This window comes from Ranitomeya imitator, chromosome 1 (genome assembly GCF_032444005.1).
Source record: "Ranitomeya imitator isolate aRanImi1 chromosome 1, aRanImi1.pri, whole genome shotgun sequence".
Classification (NCBI taxonomy): domain Eukaryota; kingdom Metazoa; phylum Chordata; class Amphibia; order Anura; family Dendrobatidae; genus Ranitomeya; species Ranitomeya imitator.
Genome location: NC_091282.1, coordinates 10,615,721 through 10,633,186, shown reverse-complemented (window position 1 = coordinate 10,633,186; position 17,466 = coordinate 10,615,721). Strand labels below are relative to the sequence as shown.

The 17,466-nt window shown below is 48.1% G+C and overlaps 1 pseudogene; it reads left to right on the top strand.

Annotated features, from left to right (window-relative positions):
• LOC138658177 (zinc finger protein 850-like) overlaps window positions 1–17,466 on the top strand; it is a 129,688-nt pseudogene that overhangs the window by 7,497 nt on the left and 104,725 nt on the right.

The following is a 17,466-nucleotide window of genomic DNA, read 5'->3' as shown; positions in this document are numbered from 1 at the left end:
GGCAGCTGACACCCGGCCGCGATCGGCCGCGCTCCCCCCGTGAGCGCGGCCGATCGCATATGACGTACTATCCCGTCCATGGGAATTAAGTCCCAGGTCACCTGGACGGGATAGTACGTCATATGGGATTAAGGGGTTAAAAACGCATGCGTTTTTATAAAAAAAAAACAGAAAACACACTGATATGCCACCCCCCAACATAAAGGTGATAAAGGGATCCTAACCCTAACCCTAACCCTAAAGGGATCCTAACCCTAGCCCTAAAGGGATCCTAACCCTATCTCTAACCCTATCCCTAACCCTACCCCTAACCCTAACCCTAAAGGGATCCTAACCGTACCCCTAACCCTACCCCTAACCCTAAGCCTAAAGGAATCCTAACCCTAACCCTAATCCCTTTAGGGTTAGGGTTAGGATCCCTTTAGGCTTAGGGGTAGGGTTAGGATCCCTTTAGGGTTAGGGTTATGATCCCTACCCCTAACCTTACCCCTAACCCTAACCATTTCTGTTTATAGTGGGTTTTTTACTTTATTTTGATGATTGGCAGCTGTCACATTTCTCAGCATGCGTTTAAAAAACACAAATGCATGAAAAAACGCATGTAAACGCGTCAAAACGCTGTGTTTTTTTCACCACATGCAAAAACGCATGCGTCAAAAAAACGCAGCGTTTGCACGCGTTTACATGCGTTTTTTCACCATGTGTTGTTTTTTAAAAAAATGCATGCGTTTTGAAACGCAAGTGTGAAACCAGCCTTACAGGATCCATCTGTCTTGGTTGTTGTCATCTTGTAGATGTGATCGGAGCCTTAGTTACAGGATTTATCGTTCGTGGTTGGTGTCGTCTTGTAAATGTAATCGGAGCCTTAGTTACAGGATCCACCTGTCGGTGACGTCTTGTAGATGTGATAGGAGCCTTTTTTACAGAATCCATCGGTCATGGTTGGTGACGTCTTGTAGATGTGATTGAAGCCTTAGTTATAGGATCCATAGGTTGTGGTCGGTGACGTCTTGTAGATGTGATTGGAGCCTTAGTTACAGGATCCATCTGTCATGGTTGGTGATGTCTTGTAGATGTGATCGGAACCTTATTTACAGGATTCATCGGTTGGTGACATCTTATAGTTGTGATCGAAGCCTTAGTTACAGGATCCATCGGTCGTGGTCGGTAACGTCTTGTAGATGTGATCGGAGCCTTAGTTACAGGATCCATCTGTCGTTCTCGGTGAATTCTTGTCGATGTGATCGGAGACTTAGTTACAGGATCCATCAGTCGTGGTCGGTGATGTCTTGTAGATGTGATCAGAACCTCAGTTACAGGATCCATCAGTCCTGGTTGTTGACGTCTTGTAGATGTGATCAGAGCCTTAGTTACAGGATCCATAGTTTGTGGTCAGTGCCGTCTTGTACATGTGATCAGAGGCTTAGTCACAGGATCCATCGGTCGTGGCTGGTGACGTCTTGTACATATGATCTGAGTCTTACTTACAGGATCCATCTGTCTTGGTTGTTGTCATCTTGTAGATGTGATCGATGCCTGAGTTACAGGATTTATCATTCGTGGTTGGTTTCGTCTTGTAGATGTAATCAGAGCCTTAGTTACAGGATCCACCTGTCGGTGACGTCTTGTAGATGTGATAGGAGCCTTAGTTATAGGATCCATCAATCGTGGTCGGTGACGTCTTGTAGATGTGATTGGAGCCTTATTTACAGGATTCATCGGTTGGTGACATCTTATAGTTGTGATCGAAGCCTTAGTTACAGGATCCATCGGTCATGGTCGGTAACGTCTTGTAGATGTGATCGGAGCCTTAGTTACAGGATCCATCTGTCGTTCTCGGTTAATTCTTGTCGATGTGATCAGATACTTAGTTACAGGATCCTTCGTTCATGGCTTGTGATGTCTTGTAGATGTGATCGGAGCCTTAGTTACAGGATCCATCGGTCGTGGTCGGTGATGTCTTGTAGATGTGATCGGAGCCTTAGTTACTGGATCCATCAGTCTTGGTTGGTGACGTCTTGTAGATGTGAGCGGAGCCTTAGTTACAGGATCCATCGGTCGTGGTCGGTGACATCTTGTAGATGTGATCGGAGACTTAGTTACAGGATCCATCGTTCGTGGTCGGTGACGTCTTGTAGATGTGATCGGAGCCTTAGTTACAGGATTCATCAGTCTTGGTTGGTGACGTCTTTTAGATTTAATCGGAGCCTTAGTTGCTGGATCCATCTATCGTTCTCGGTGAATTCTTGTCGAGGTGATCGGAGACTTAGTTACAGGATCCATCGGTCGTGGTCGGTGACGTCTTGTAGATGTGATCGGAGACTTAGTTACAGGATCCATCGTTCGTGGTCGGTGACATCTTGTAGATGTGATCGGAGGCTTAGTTACAGGATACATCGGTCGTGGTTGGTGACGTCTTGTAGATGTGATTGGAGCCTTAGTTACAGGATCCATCGGTCGTGGTTGGTGACGTCTTGTAGATGGTATCGGAGCCTCAGTTACAGGATTCTTCGGTCGTGGTTATTGACTGCTTTTAGATGTGATTGGAGCCTTAGTTACAAGATCCATCTGTCATTGACGTCTTGTAGATGTAATCGGAGTTTTAGTTACAGGATCCATCGGTCGTGGTTGGTGACCTTTTGTAGTTGTGATCGGAGCCTTACTTACAGGATCAATCAGTCATGGTTGGTGACGTCTTGTAATTTTGATCGGAGCCTTCGATACAGGTTCCATCAGTCGTAGTTGGTGACATATTGCAGATGTAATCGGAGCCTTAGTTACAGGATCCATCTGTCTGTGACGTCTTGTAGAAGTGATCACAGTTTTAGTTACAGGATCCATCTGTCTGTGACGTCTTTTAGATGTGATCGGAGTTTTAGTTACAGGATCTATCGGTCTTGGTTGATGACGTCTTGTTATTTTGATCGGATCCTCAGTTACAGGGTCCATCGGTCGTAGTAAGAGGTGTCCTGTAGATGTGATAAGAGCCTTGATTACAGGATCCATTGTTCGTGGTTGGTGATGTCTTGTAATTTTGACTGGAGCCATAGTTACAGGGTCCATCAGTCGTGGTTTCGTGTACTCTTGTCATTGTGATCAGAGCTTTAGTTACAGGATCCATCGGTCGTCTTCAATGACGTCTTGTAGATGTGATCGGAGACTTAGTTACAGGATCCATAGGCCGTGGTTGTTAACTTCTTGTAGATGTGATTTGAGCCTTAGTTACAGGATCCATTGGTCGTGGTTGGTGTATTTGTGTAGTTATGATCGGAGCCTCAGTTACAGGATCTGTCAGTCGTGATTGGTGACATTTTGTAGATGTGATCGGAGCATAAGTTAACCCTTTTCTGTCCTCGGATGGAATAGTAAGTCCGAGGACAGAACTCCAGCTTTGATGCGGGCTCCGGCGGTAAGCCCACATCAAAGTCGGGACATATCAGCTGTTTTGTACAGCTGACATGTTCCCGCAATAGCGACGGGTGGAATTGCGATCCACCCGCCGCTATTACCGCTGTCAAACTCTGACATCGGCATTTAACTAGCGCTTCCGGACATCCAGCCGGAAATACCCTCATCTCTGACCCCCATCACGTGATCGGGGGTCAGCGATGCGTCGGCATGAGAACCAGAGGTCTCCTGAAGACCTCTATGGTTGTTGATGCCTGATTGCTGTGAGCGCCACCCTGTGGACGGCGCTCACAGCAATGCTGTAATTCAGCTACATAGGAGGGATCTGAGCATCGGTTCTATGTAGCAGAGCCAATCAGGCTATGCCAGCTTCTATCCTACCATGGAGGCTATTGAAGTATGGCAAAAGTAAAAAAAAAATGTTTTAAAAAATATGAAAAAAATAAAAGTTCAAATCACCTCCTTTTTGCCCCATTCAAAATAAAACAGTTAAAAAAATAAACATGCACATATTTGGTATCGTCGTGTTAATAATCACTCGATCTATCAATTAAAAAAATTAACCTGATCTCTAAACGGCATAGCGAGAAAAAAATTAAAAATGCCAGAATTACTTTTTTTTTGGTTGCGCGACATTGCATTAAGATCCTATAACGGGCGATCAAAAGAACCTATCTGCGCCAAAATTGTATCATTAAAAACGTCAGTTCGGCATGCAAAAAATAATCCCTCACCCGACCCCAGATCACGAAAAATGTAGATTCTACGGGTAACGAAAAATTGCGCAATTGTTTTATTTTAGCAAAGTTTGGAATTTTTTTTACCACTTATATAAAAAATAACCTACACATGTTTGGTGTCTATGAACTCAAAATGATGTGGAGAATCACATTGGCTGCTCAGTGTTAGCATTTAGTGAATCTAGCAAAAAGGCCAAAAAAAAACCAAGTGTGGGATTGCACTTCTTTTGCAATTTCACCGCACTTGGAATTTATTTTCCTGTTTTCTAGTACACGACATGCTAAAACCAATCATGTTTTTCAAAAGTACAACTTGTCCCGCAAAAAATAAGCCCTCACATGGCCATATTGACGGAAAGATAAAAAAGTTATGGCTCTGGGAAGAAGGGGAGAGAAAAACGAAAACGTAAAACTGAAAAAAGCTGGGGTCATTAAGGGGGTTACAGGATCCATCAGTCGTGATTGGCTTCGTCTTATAGATGTGATTGGAGTCTTAGTTACAGAATTGATCGGACGTGGTTGGTGACATCTTGTAAACCTGATCGGAGCCTTAGTTACAGGATCCATCAGTTGCGGTTAGTGACGTCTTTGAGATGTGATCGGAGCCTTAGTTACAGGATCCATCGGTCGTGGTTGGTGACGTCTTTTAGATGTGATCAGAGCTTTAGTTACAGGATCCATCGGTCGTGGTCGGTGACGTCTTGTAGATGTGATTGGAGACTTAGTTACAGGATCCATCGGTCGGTGACGTCTTGTAGATGTGATCGGAGCCTTAGTTACAGGATCCATCGGTCGTGGTCGGTGACGTCTTGTAGATGTGATTGGATCCTTAGTTACAGGATCCATTGGTCGTGGTCGGTGACGTCTTGTAGATGTGATCGGAGCCTTAGTTACAGGATCCATTGGTCGTGGTCGGTGACGTCTTGTAGATGTGATCGGAGCCTTATTTACAGGATCCATCGGTCGTGGTCGGTGACGTCTTGTAGATGTGATCGGAGCCTTAGTTACAGGATCCATCGGTCGTGGTCGGTGACGTCTTGTAGATGTGATCGGAGCCTTAGTTACAGGATCCATCGGCCGTGGTCGGTGACGTCTTGTAGATATGATCGGAGCCTTAGTTACAGGATCCATCGGTCGTGGTCGGTGACGTCTTGTAGATGTGACCAGAGCTTTAGTTACAGGATCCATCGGTCGTGGTCGGTGACGTCTCGTAGATGTGATCGGAGCCTTAGTTACAGGATCCATCTGTCGTGGTCGGTGACGTCTTGTAGATGTGATCGGAGCCTTAGTTACAGGATCCATCGGTCGTGGTCGGTGATGTCTTGTAGATGTGATCGGAGCCTTAGTTACAGGATCCATCGGTCGGTGACGTCATGTAGATGTGATCGGAGCCTTAGTTACAGGATCCATCGGTCGTGGTCGGTGATGTCTTGTAGATGTGATCGGAGCCTTAGTTACAGGATCCATCGGTCGTGGTCGGTGATGTCTTGTAGATGTCATCGGAGCCTTAGTTTCAGGATCCATCGGTCGTCTTTGGTGTCGTCTTGTAGATGTGATCGGAGCCTTAGTTATTGGATACTTTGGTCGGGGTTGGTGTCATTTTGTAGTCTTTGCAAAAAGGAAAAAAAAGAGCATGAACCGCACATCCCAAAATCATACGTTGATCTAAAGCCGCTAGGCAAAAATTTATATACTGAACATGAGGTTTTCAGTTTAACATTCTGATCAGACTGTATGAAGCCCACTGCCACTTCACGGCAAACCTCGTGGGTCCTATCGCCCTAACGGAGCGGAGCCGTGCAACGACCACCGCCACAGCGGCCACGCACCAGCAGGGCGGACGGCCTGTTGCCCCACAGCACCCATGCTGCGAGACTGAGCCGCCATGACTCCAGACCGCGCCGCCCCACTAGCACAAAGCCACAGCAACGATGGCCGCCACACAGCACCAGCACCAAAATGAAAGGAGCATTGAAACTCACCTTCCTCCAGCTCTTCAGTGAGAGCCAAAATGGGCTAGACCCCATACAAAGCATGTTCTAGTCTTCTTCTTGGACCAGCACTCCTCCCATTTGGCACAGGTGATTTTAATTAGCAGGAGACTGCAGAGTAAGGGGTCTAGCCCATTTTGGCTCTCACTGAAGAGCTGGAGGAGGGTGAGTTTAAGTGCTCCTTTCATTTTGGTGCTGGTGCTGTGTGGCGGCCATTGTTGCTGTGGCTTTGTGCTGGTGGGGCGGCGCGGTCCGGAGTCTTGGGGACTCAGTCTTGCAGCATGGGTGCTGTGGGGCAACAGGCCGTCCGCCCTGCTGGTGCGTGGCCGCTGTGGCGGTGGGCGCCGCACGGCTCCGCTCCGTTAGGGCGATAGGACCCACTACGAGGTTTGCCGTGAAGGGGCAGTGGGCTTCATACAGTCTGATCAGAATGTTAAACTGAAAACCTCATATTCAGTTATATTAATTTTTGCCTAGCGGCTTTAGATCAACGTATGATTTTGGGATGTGCGGTTCATGCTCTTTTTTTTTCTTTTTTGCAAAGCATTTTGTAGTCTTTATTGGGGCCTTAGTTACAGGATCCATCGGTCGTGGTCGGTGACGTCTTGTAGATGTGATCAGGGCTTTAGTTACATTATCATATTCACATCAGAATAAGTGATAGAAATCCAGAAACCCGGGCAGCAGACTTTTTTTTTTGGTAACTTTATTAGTCCAGAAGAATCAGCACATTTTGTCCTCACAATGCATTTATCTAGCCATATAAATAGAGAGATTTGCATTCTGGATCTCACGTTATATTGTTTTTTATATTTTCCTTCTTCTCCTTCATCATGAAGACGCCGGCAGGACGAGATCCCTCCAGCTGATCCAGTGCTCATCCCTCCTCCTCCTGAATGACCCCGAGGATGGACGAGGACAGGGATGAGACCACCAGAAGATTATTCCACTTCGCCCTGGAGATCATCTCCCTGCTGAGCGGAGAGGTAACTCCTCTACATTTCTATCAGCTTTATTGTGTTCTGTGACAAGTCCGACATCCAGAATAGAGAGAAGGATTCTTTACTGTAAGAGCAGTGATTGTGTGGAGCTCTCTGCCCGGAGGAGTTGTCATGGGGATTCCCTATAAGAGCTGTAGAGGGGCCGGGATGTCTGTCCGGAGGGGAATAATATTCCCGGTTATGGCCCCAGATTACTGGAGACGGTTATTGATCCCGGGATTTCTACTGATTGTCAGATCTGGAGTCGGGAAGGAATCTTCTCCCTAAGTGTCTCTCTCCATACACAGGATTACACAATAGTGAGGAAGACACCGGGGGACGGTGTGACTCCCATCATCCATCTCCAGGAGTCAGGAGGGCGGAGCCCGGGCCCCATCACAGAGCCTCCCCCGCACTCCCTGCTACATGAGAGGAACAAGAAGATCCTGGAGCTCAGCAACAAGATGATTGAGCTGCTGAGCGGAGAGGTGACTGCTGGGAGATTATACAGGACTGGAGGATTCTGGGTGATGAGCGGAGAGGTGACTGCTGGGAGATTATACAGCACTGGAGGATTCTGGGTGATGAGCGGAGAGGTGACTGCTGGGACATTATACAGGACTGGAGGATTCTGGGTGATGAGCGGAGAGGTGACTGCTGGGACATTATACAGGACTGGAGGATTCTGGGTGATGAGCGGAGAGGTGACTGCTGGGAGATTATACAGGACTGGAGGATTCTGGGTGATGAGCGGAGAGGTGACTGCTGGGACATTATACAGGACTGGAGGATTCTGGGTGATGAGCGGAGAGGTGGCTGCTGGGACATTATACAGGACTGGAGGATTCTGGGTGATGAGCGGAGAGGTGACTGCTGGGAGATTATACAGGACTGGAGGATTCTGGGTGATGAGCGGAGAGGTGACTGCTGGGACATTATACAGCACTGGAGGATTCTGGGTGATGAGCGGAGAGGTGACTGCTGGGACATTATACAGGACTGGAGGATTCTGGGTGATGAGCGGAGAGGTGATTGCTGGGAGATTATACAGCACTGGAGGATTCTGGGTGATGAGCGGAGAGGTGACTGCTGGGACATTATACAGCACTGGAGGATTCTGGGTGATGAGCGGAGAGGTGACTGCTGGGACATTATACAGCACTGGAGGATTCTGGGTGATGAGCGGAGAGGTGACTGCTGGGACATTATACAGCACTGGAGGATTCTGGGTGATGAGAGAAGAGGTGACTGCTGGGACATTATACAGGACTGAAGGATTCTGGGTGATGAGCGGAGAGGTGACTGCTGGGACATTATACAGGAGTGGAGGATTCTGGGTGATGACCGGAGAGGTGACTGCTGGGACATTATACAGCACTGGAGGATTCTGGGTGATGAGCGGAGAGGTGACTGCTGGGACATTATACAGGACTGGAGGATTCTGGGTGATGAGCGGAGAGGTGACTGCTGGGACATTATACAGCACTGGACGATTCTGGGTGATGAGCGGAGAGGTGACTGCTGGGACATTATACAGGACTGGAGGATTCTGGGTGATGAGCGGAGAGGTGACTGCTGGGACATTATACAGCACTGGAGGATTCTGGGTGATGAGCGGAGAGGGGACTGCTGGGACATTATACAGGACTGGAGGATTCTGGGTGATGAGCGGAGAGGTGACTGCTGGGACATTATACAGGACTGGAGGATTCTGGGTGATGAGCGGAGAGGTGACTGCTGGGACATTATACAGGACTGGAGGATTCTGGGTGATGAGCGGAGAGGTGACTGCTGGGACATTATACAGCACTGGAGGATTCTGGGTGATGAGCGGAGAAGTGACTGCTGGGACATTATACAGGACTGGAGGATTCTGGGTGATGAGCGGAGAGGTGACTGCTGGGACATTATACAGGACTGGGGGATTCTGGGTGATGAGTGGAGGGGTGACTGCTGGGACATTATACAGGACTGGAGGATTCTGGGTGATGAGCGGAGAGGTGACTGCTGGGACATTATACAGGACTGGAGGATTCTGGGTGATGATCGGAGAGGTGACTGCTGGGACATTATACAGGACTGGAGGATTCTGGGTGATGAGCGGAGTGGTGACTGCTGGGACATTATACAGGACTGGAGGATTCTGGGTGATGATCGGAGAGGTGACTGCTGGGACATTATACAGCACTGGAGGATTCTGGGTGATGAGCGGAGAGGTGACTGCTGGGACATTATACAGGACTGGAGGATTCTGAGTGATGAACGGAGAGGTGACTGCTGGGACATTATACAGGACTGGAGGATTCTGGGTGATGAGCGGAGAGGTGACTGCTGGGACATTATACAGGACTGGAGGATTCTGGGTGATGAGCGGAGAGGTGACTGCTGGGACATTATACAGGACTGGAGGATTCTGGGTGATGAGTGGAGAGGTGACTGCTGGGACATTATACAGCACTGGAGGATTCTGGGTGATGAGCGGAGAGGAGACTGCTGGGACATTATATAGCACTGGAGGATTCTGGGTGATGAGCGGAGAGGTGACTGCTGGGAGATTATACAGGACTGGAGGATTCTGGGTGATGAGCGGAGAGGTGACTGCTGGGACATTATATAGCACTGGAGGATTCTGGGTGATGAGCGGAGAGGTGACTGCTGGGAGATCATACAGCACTGGAGGATTCTGGGTGATGAGCGGAGAGGTGACTGCTGGGACATTATATAGCACTGGAGGATTCTGGGTGATGAGCGGAGAGGAGACTGCTGGGACATTATACAGCACTGGAGGATTCTGGGTGATGAGCGGAGAGGAGACTGCTGGGACATTATACAGCACTGGAGGATTCTGGGTGATGAGCGGAGAGGTGACTGCTGGGACATTATACAGGACGGCACTGGAGGATTCTGGGTGATGAGAGGAGAGGTGACTGCTGGGACATTATACAGGACAGCACTGGAGGATTCTGGGTGATGAGCGGAGAGGTGACTGCTGGGACATTATACAGGACGGCACTGGAGGATTCTGGGTGATGAGAGGAGAGGTGACTGCTGGGACATTATACAGGACGAGGATTCTGGGTGATGAGCGGAGAGGTGACTGCTGGGACATTATACAGCACTGGAGGATTCTGGGTGATGAGCGGAGAGGTGACTGCTGGGTCATTATACAGGACGGCACTGGAGGATTCTGGGTGATGAGCGGAGAGGTGACTGCTGGGACTTTATACAGCACTGGAGGATTCTGGGTGATGAGCGGAGAGGTGACTGCTGGGAGATTATACAGCACTGGAGGATTCTGGGTGATGAGCGGAGAGGTGACTGCTGGGACATTATACAGCACTGGAGGATTCTGGGTGATGAGCGGAGAGGTGACTGCTGGGACATTATACAGGACGGCACTGGAGGATTCTGGGTGATGAGCGGAGAGGTGACTGCTGGGACATACAGCACTGGAGGATTCTGGGTGATGAGCAGAGAGGTGACTGCTGGGACATTATACAGCACTGGAGGATTCTGGGTGATGACGGTTTGGCTGTTGTCAGGTTCCTATAAGGTGTCAGGACGTCGCTGTCTATCTCTCCATGGAGGAGTGGGAGTATCTAGAAGGACACCAGGATCGGTACCAGGATGTGATGATGGAGGAGCTCCGGCCTCTTACACCACGAGGTGAGAGGCTCCTTGTTGGCTCTGGTGGATGTGATGACGTCTCTCCGGCGTCGTCCTATAATAGATGAGTTTTCTCCAGATTTGCTCCGGTTTTCTCTACATTTTCTCCGTCTGACAACAGCTTTCATTTCCTGATTATTTCCTTCTGATCTGTGAGTCGCGGTTTCTCAGCTGTTGTTTCGTCTTCATCAGTCTTGAGTCTTCGTCCTCGGTGGCTTCTTTCAGAATCTTTCTCCTTCCTTAGAGCATCGGTCACATTTTCTCTGCAGATGTCCCGTCCTTCTGTCCATTCTCTCCTGTGAGTTCTTTCCCTAAGTCTGTCGTGGATTGTTACTCAGCAAAGTCGGGGTTAATTTACAGCTGATTTTCCCCCTAATCCGCTGTCGCTCCTCCGTCCCTCAGAATCGGTGCAGGCTCAATGTCGTCATCACTTGTGGTCGGTGTCCGGCTCCTCCCTCTTGGCTGACACTTGTGTCTCCTTCCTTGGTCTTCTCCTTCATTCTCTCTTCTTCTTTGTGACAAATCACTTTCTCCGTTCTGCGCACAAAGTCCTGGATAAATATCGGCACCGGACCGTCCCTCAGACCTGGAAACACATAAAGATGGGACGTGGTGGAGCCGATCACCGTCAGTCTGACATGGAGGCTTTCCAGCCGTTCTCCGGCTCCGCGTCTTTTCACCACTCGCTCTGGAGGTGTAGAAGCCAGAACTTTCCGTTCTGGAGGAGATGGTCGGATCACTGCACACTCCTCTCTTTAGGGGGTAATGTTTCTTTTGAGGAGAGACGCAATTTTGAGTACGGAGAGTTATAGGCCATGCAATGTCCCATGGGAAATATGATTTGCAAATTTCCTCTTACCAGATGCAGAGGACGGGGTCTCTAGCGCCTCCTATAGGAGACAGCAATCCATGGAGTCAATATCAATGTTTCAACCCCGTCCTGATGGGGCAAATTTCCATTTTTGCATTTTTTTCCCTCCTCTTTTTTTTTTTATATCCACATATGTTTGAGATCTTGTGTTTTTTTTTGCATCATGAACTTTGCATTTTGCCCTGTAATGTGCTGAAAAACAGGAAAAAATTCCAGATGAGGTGAAAGCTAATAAAAATGCTGATGTTTAGATTTTTTTTTCTTATAGTGTTTTTTTCAGGATAAAACCTGATGTGGCAAATATGTTTGCTGATACATTTATTTTTTTGTTCTCATTTTTGGAAACAAAGTAAGACTAATCGGGACTTTAACCTGAGATCCTGTTCATACCGGACTTCATAGGAAAACCTTGGCGGCAGAGACGGGGGTCTTCTGGAGGCCACAGACGGTCAGTGCCGGCTCTAATGCTGAGCTGGCTGTCAGTCAGTGCCGGCTGTAATGCTGAGCTGGCTGTCAGTCAGTGCCGGCTCTAATGCTGAGCTGGCTGTCAGTCAGTGTCGGCGCCGCGGTAACAGCTGCTGCTGTCTATACACTGAGCGGTGACTGTAGCTGCTTCAGCCGAAACTCGATGACTGGAAGCCGAACGCTGCTGAGTGGGACTAAAGTTAATTTCCTCTCACTGCTGACACCGGACAGGTTCAATATGTTATTAACCTGCCGGTTAACCCCATGCAGGTTATTAACATTATGTTACATGACAGGTTCCCTTTAAATTACACTGTCAGGCTGTCAGCAGCAGTGAAGTGGTTAAACAGCAGGAATCTGAGCTTGTGCCACAGACTCGCACCTGGCCTCCTACATGCATGAACACCAGATATCAGGAAGGGATTAACGAGCCTTATTACATGACGTTAGAGTGCATGGGACGGGGTTCCTAGCCTCAAGTTCTAAATGACCGCAAAATGTCAGGGGGTCCGCTCTTCCTCTTCATGGGGTCTGACCAGAATGATATAAGAGGGATGATGATGCAGGTGTTGGCTCTGCAGGGACATCGGGCCCCACAATGCTGGTAATAATCAGTGTAAGTTTCCCGTAAAGGGTTGTTTGTTCAGTAGAATATGTATTATGGGGCTTTTCTGTGGAATCTGACCAGATAATCTCTCCATATCTCCCCATGTGCATCAGTAAGCGCCCATGACCCCGGTGCCGGCTCACTAGTTGTCTTCTTATATTACACATCGATAGGCACTAACCGCTGCGTACCGGGGGCTCCACACAACAGCGTCCTCCTGAGCGCTGCGACTTCATCTGCTATCCGTACATGTGCACTTTTTTCTCCTTCAGATTCAATCTCAGAACTTTCCGCGCACTTGCTGCCTATTTTAGCGTTTATATTGAGTCAAATGTTAAGATTTATCTCTATTAAAGAGGAATAAAGACACAGTAACTCATCTATAAATAGGAGGACGGCAGGTTCTCTCCTTATAGTGACCCCAGAGGACCCTGTCCAGGAGGAGGGAGGCCGTGTCCTCATAGTGACCTCATGAGCTCTCAGAAAACAATCACTGGTAAATGGTAACCGTCCTTCCTCCAATATCCATAATGGTGAATTAAGAGAAGAAACCAATGGACAGAAATGTGGATGTCATGAACCGGGGTTGTTTGGTTGCCCCTGGTTCTTTTCTGAAGGGGATTTATTTATATCCTACTTCCCAGTTCCGGTTTGGAACTCACAGCTCTCTGGCACCCTCCCTTACCCTCAGGTCAGTCAGGCAACTGTACCTAAGATGATTAGTCACCAGAAACGCTGCCTGCTATGTACTGGCTGTGGGGCACACACTGCAGTGAGGGTGATATAATTATTCCCAGCCACGGCTGAGCAATACACTCTAAAAACCCCGTTGTGTCACTGCCAGCGTCACCCACCAGCGCTGCCACCATCTCCTGTTCCTCAATTAATAATGGGTCAGGAACCAACCCAATTAGTAGGGTAAATTACTTCAGAGGATGTGACAGTACGTTATAGAGCAAGGAGAAACTAAGCTAGTAATTTTATATATTTTACTCCAAAAGGTAGGCTGTGTTTACAAAAGTGTAAAAAGATATTATAAAATGAGACAATTATGTATATACAGACAATTACAAAATAAAAAAAAAGGATTAAAGGAAGAAAATAGACTTACAGTTGTTTCATATCAGGGCTATCCATGCAGTTGGGGGGAGGAGAGCATATGTCCCAATGCATCACAGATGTGACTCTCAACTAGTTCCTTGGACAAAAGCTGACTCAGCAGGTTTTATACCCTCTCGTTGTGATATCACTGAGTGGGCTGAGTTATGAACTACAGTCCTCTTTTCTCAGAGGGTCTGAAGCATACTGAAAACTCCTAACCATCGTAGCTCGGGGATGGCACCCCGTATAGTGACCATGGAACTACCATTCTTCCGGGCATGAGTTGGGCATTAATTTCATCCCAAACATGAAGTATCTGTATGACCCGGTTAAGCATAAATCCATTTCTCTGTTTCTGCTAGGTGCTGCGCTTAGAAAACGCAATGATGTGTAGCCCTATTGTCTCACATCACAAATATATAACTTTCATATCTCTGTCACCACCTGAGGTCGAATTATTCATCATGAATAATTCTCACATAACTCAGAGGACGCATGGCTGCAAACAAAAGCATTCCTGGGGGGGGGGGGAGTATAGGATTACACAGAGCTGACAGGCAGCGTGAGGAGGGGGGTCAGAAGCCCACAGCGTGTGTCTGGGCACCATGTCACTTACACATGAAGAGAGATGCAGCAGAGCTCAGTGTGTGATCGAACAATAAGACATTACATCATTTTTCCTGACAGTGGAGCTTTCTCCATCTCCTCTGTGGTTTCATCGATGGTGGAGGGAAACTTGGAGAAGTTGTGTTTATTAGTGCGGCTCCTCCATCTGACTGACGAGGGTCTCCTCTGTCCCCCTCCTCAGGGTCCTCATCCTCCAAGTGCAGAGCACCGAGCATTAGGCTTTGGCCTCGCTGATTATCACTTCATACTTGAGGCCACAATGTGCTGGGACCTCGGTACCGGTGGTGAGGACCACAACAATGTAACTTAGTCCCTGATACATAAAGGTAGAATTACCGGTTCTGAGAGACGTCTCATATATAGACAGATACACGGCAGGTGATGTATTCAGTCTGTGTCTCCACAGATGGATCCAGGAGGAGAAATCCACCAGAGAGATGTCCCCGTCCTCTGTATCCCCAGGACTGTCCGGAGGAGAATCACAACATCCCGGAGGATCATCAGGTAGACGGTGCTGAGCCCTGTACCGGATCTGTATATGGGGGACTTTTCTGATCGAGGTCATAGAGGTCACAGATTTTGGTGGTTTCTTGTATTGTGCTGATTGTTACATCTGATGTATCAGGAGGAAGATCCGACTAAGAATAAAGTGAAGGATGAGACAGAAGAAGCGATGATGAGGGGGGATCAGCCGTGTGTGAGTGACGGGAAGGAGGAGATTCCGGGAGATGTTTCCACAGGTAACAATGACCGATGTGTGATGATGACCGGCTCGTGATGATGATGATGACATGTTTGTGATGATGATTATGTCCGGTGTGTGATGATGATGACCAGCGCGTGATGATGATGATGACCTGCGTGTGATGATGATGTCCAGCGCGTGATGATGATGATGTTTGTCACGTGATCATAGAATGGTAGAGTTGGAAGGGACCTCCTGGGTCATCTGGTCCAACCCCCTGCTCAAAGCAGGATTCACTAAATCATCCCAGACAGATGTCTGTCCAACCTCTGTTTGAAGACTTCCATGGGAGGAGAACTCACCACCTCTCATGGCCGCCTGTTCCACTCATTGATCACCCTCACTGTCAAAACGTTTTTTCTAATATCTAATCTGTGTCTCCTCCCATTCAGTTTCATTCCATTGCTTCTAGTCTTTCCTTGTACAAATGAGAATAAAGATGATCCTTCTACAATGTGACAGCCCTTGAGATATTTGTAGACGGCTATTAAGTCTCCTCTCAGACTTCTTTTATTGCAAGCTAAACATTCCCAAATCCTGTAACCGTTCCTCATGGGACATGGTTTGCAGACCGGTCACCATTCTGGTCGCTCTTCTCTGAACTTGCTCCAGTTTGTTGATGTCTTCTTTAAAATGTGCCCAAAACTGGACACAGTATTCCAGATGAGGTCTGACCAAAGAGGAGTAGAGGGCAATAATGACTTCAAATGATCTAGGCTGTATGCTTCTGTTAATACATCCCAGAATAGCATTTGCCTTTTTTTGCTGCTGCATCACACTGTTGACTCATGTTTAGTCTGTGATCTATTAGTATACCCAAGTCTTTTTCACATGTGCTGTTGCTTAGCTCTATTCCTCCCAATCTGTATATGCTTTTTTCATTTTTATTGATGATGATGATAATGATGCCCACCGTGTGATGATGATGATGACCGCCGTGTGATGATGATGACTGGCGCATGATGATGATGACCGATACGTGATGATGATGACCGGTGCGTGATGATCATGACCGGTGTGTGATGATGATGACCGACGCGTGATGATGATGACTGGCATGTGATGATGTCCGGCTCGTGATGATGATGACCTGCGTGTGATGATGGTTGGCACGTGATGATGATGACTGGAATGTGATGATGATGACCAGCGCGTGATGATGATGACCTATACTTAAGATAACAGCCGCACTCAGATTTTGGGTTTTTAAATGCATAACAAGAGCAAAGGTTTATTCAAGTCACCACAGTATTAAAGAAGGTCTCCGTAGTAGGTCTCTCCACGGGGTCGAAAAGTTACCTACTTTAACCTACTACGGAGACCTTCTTTAATACTGTGGTGACTTGATTCTTTGTGTTGGTCTATGGGTATGCTTCCTCTGATATATTTTTTGTATCCTGCCCACTTACTATTATTAGTCTTTGTGGGCTAGGATTCCCTTTAAGGACCTTGCTCCATTTCAGCTTAAGGGTTTTTCTTTTATATTGAAGCCCCCATTATTTGTCTAGCCGTGCTCTTTGAACTTTGGTATTACTCTGTCGCCTCATTGGGGGACACAGGACCATGGGTGTTATGCTGCTGTCCACTAGGAGGCGACACTATGCATAATCTGAAAAAGATTAACCGTGGCTCCTCCTCTGCAGTATACACCCCTGGACGGCGTCAGCCTTCTCCAGTTTTTGCTTAGTGTCGCATAGGAGGCACACCTAAAACTTTTTTTTATACTGTTTTTTCCGACAGATTACAGATGAAGAAAAGTGGGTCTCCTGCGAGACTCCTGGCATGGCTCCTTCCTCGGCCCCCTATTATGGGGTGCCCGGTTGAAGTAGAGATGGCTATTCCCCGTGTTGCTCCTTCCCCAGTCCCTCGGGTGCTGTTCGAAGTCGAGACCCCCCCTCCTTCCCCAATTCCTTTTAATTTCTGGGTTGAGGTCGAGGCGAGGATAAAGCCCCCTGATGGTGACAGCAGCACCCTCCCTAATCCCCCTCTGGGGGCATTAGGTTGAGACACCTCAGGTAGGGCCTGTACAGGCAGCACTCTGCACCCAGCACCATGGGCCAGCACACTGCGCCTGCATCCAGGGACCCCAGCCCAGCTGCGGGCTCCTGTCGGGGCCGGCGGGAGTGCAGGCAGGCATGGCACAGGGCTCCCTGCGCCATTGTATCTGCGGCAGCACCAGCTCTATACTGCCTCAGGGGGACCCCTCACAGGGCCCCCCATTCTGCTTATAGCCCCACCGCTATCCTGCCTTCAAATCCGGGGGGT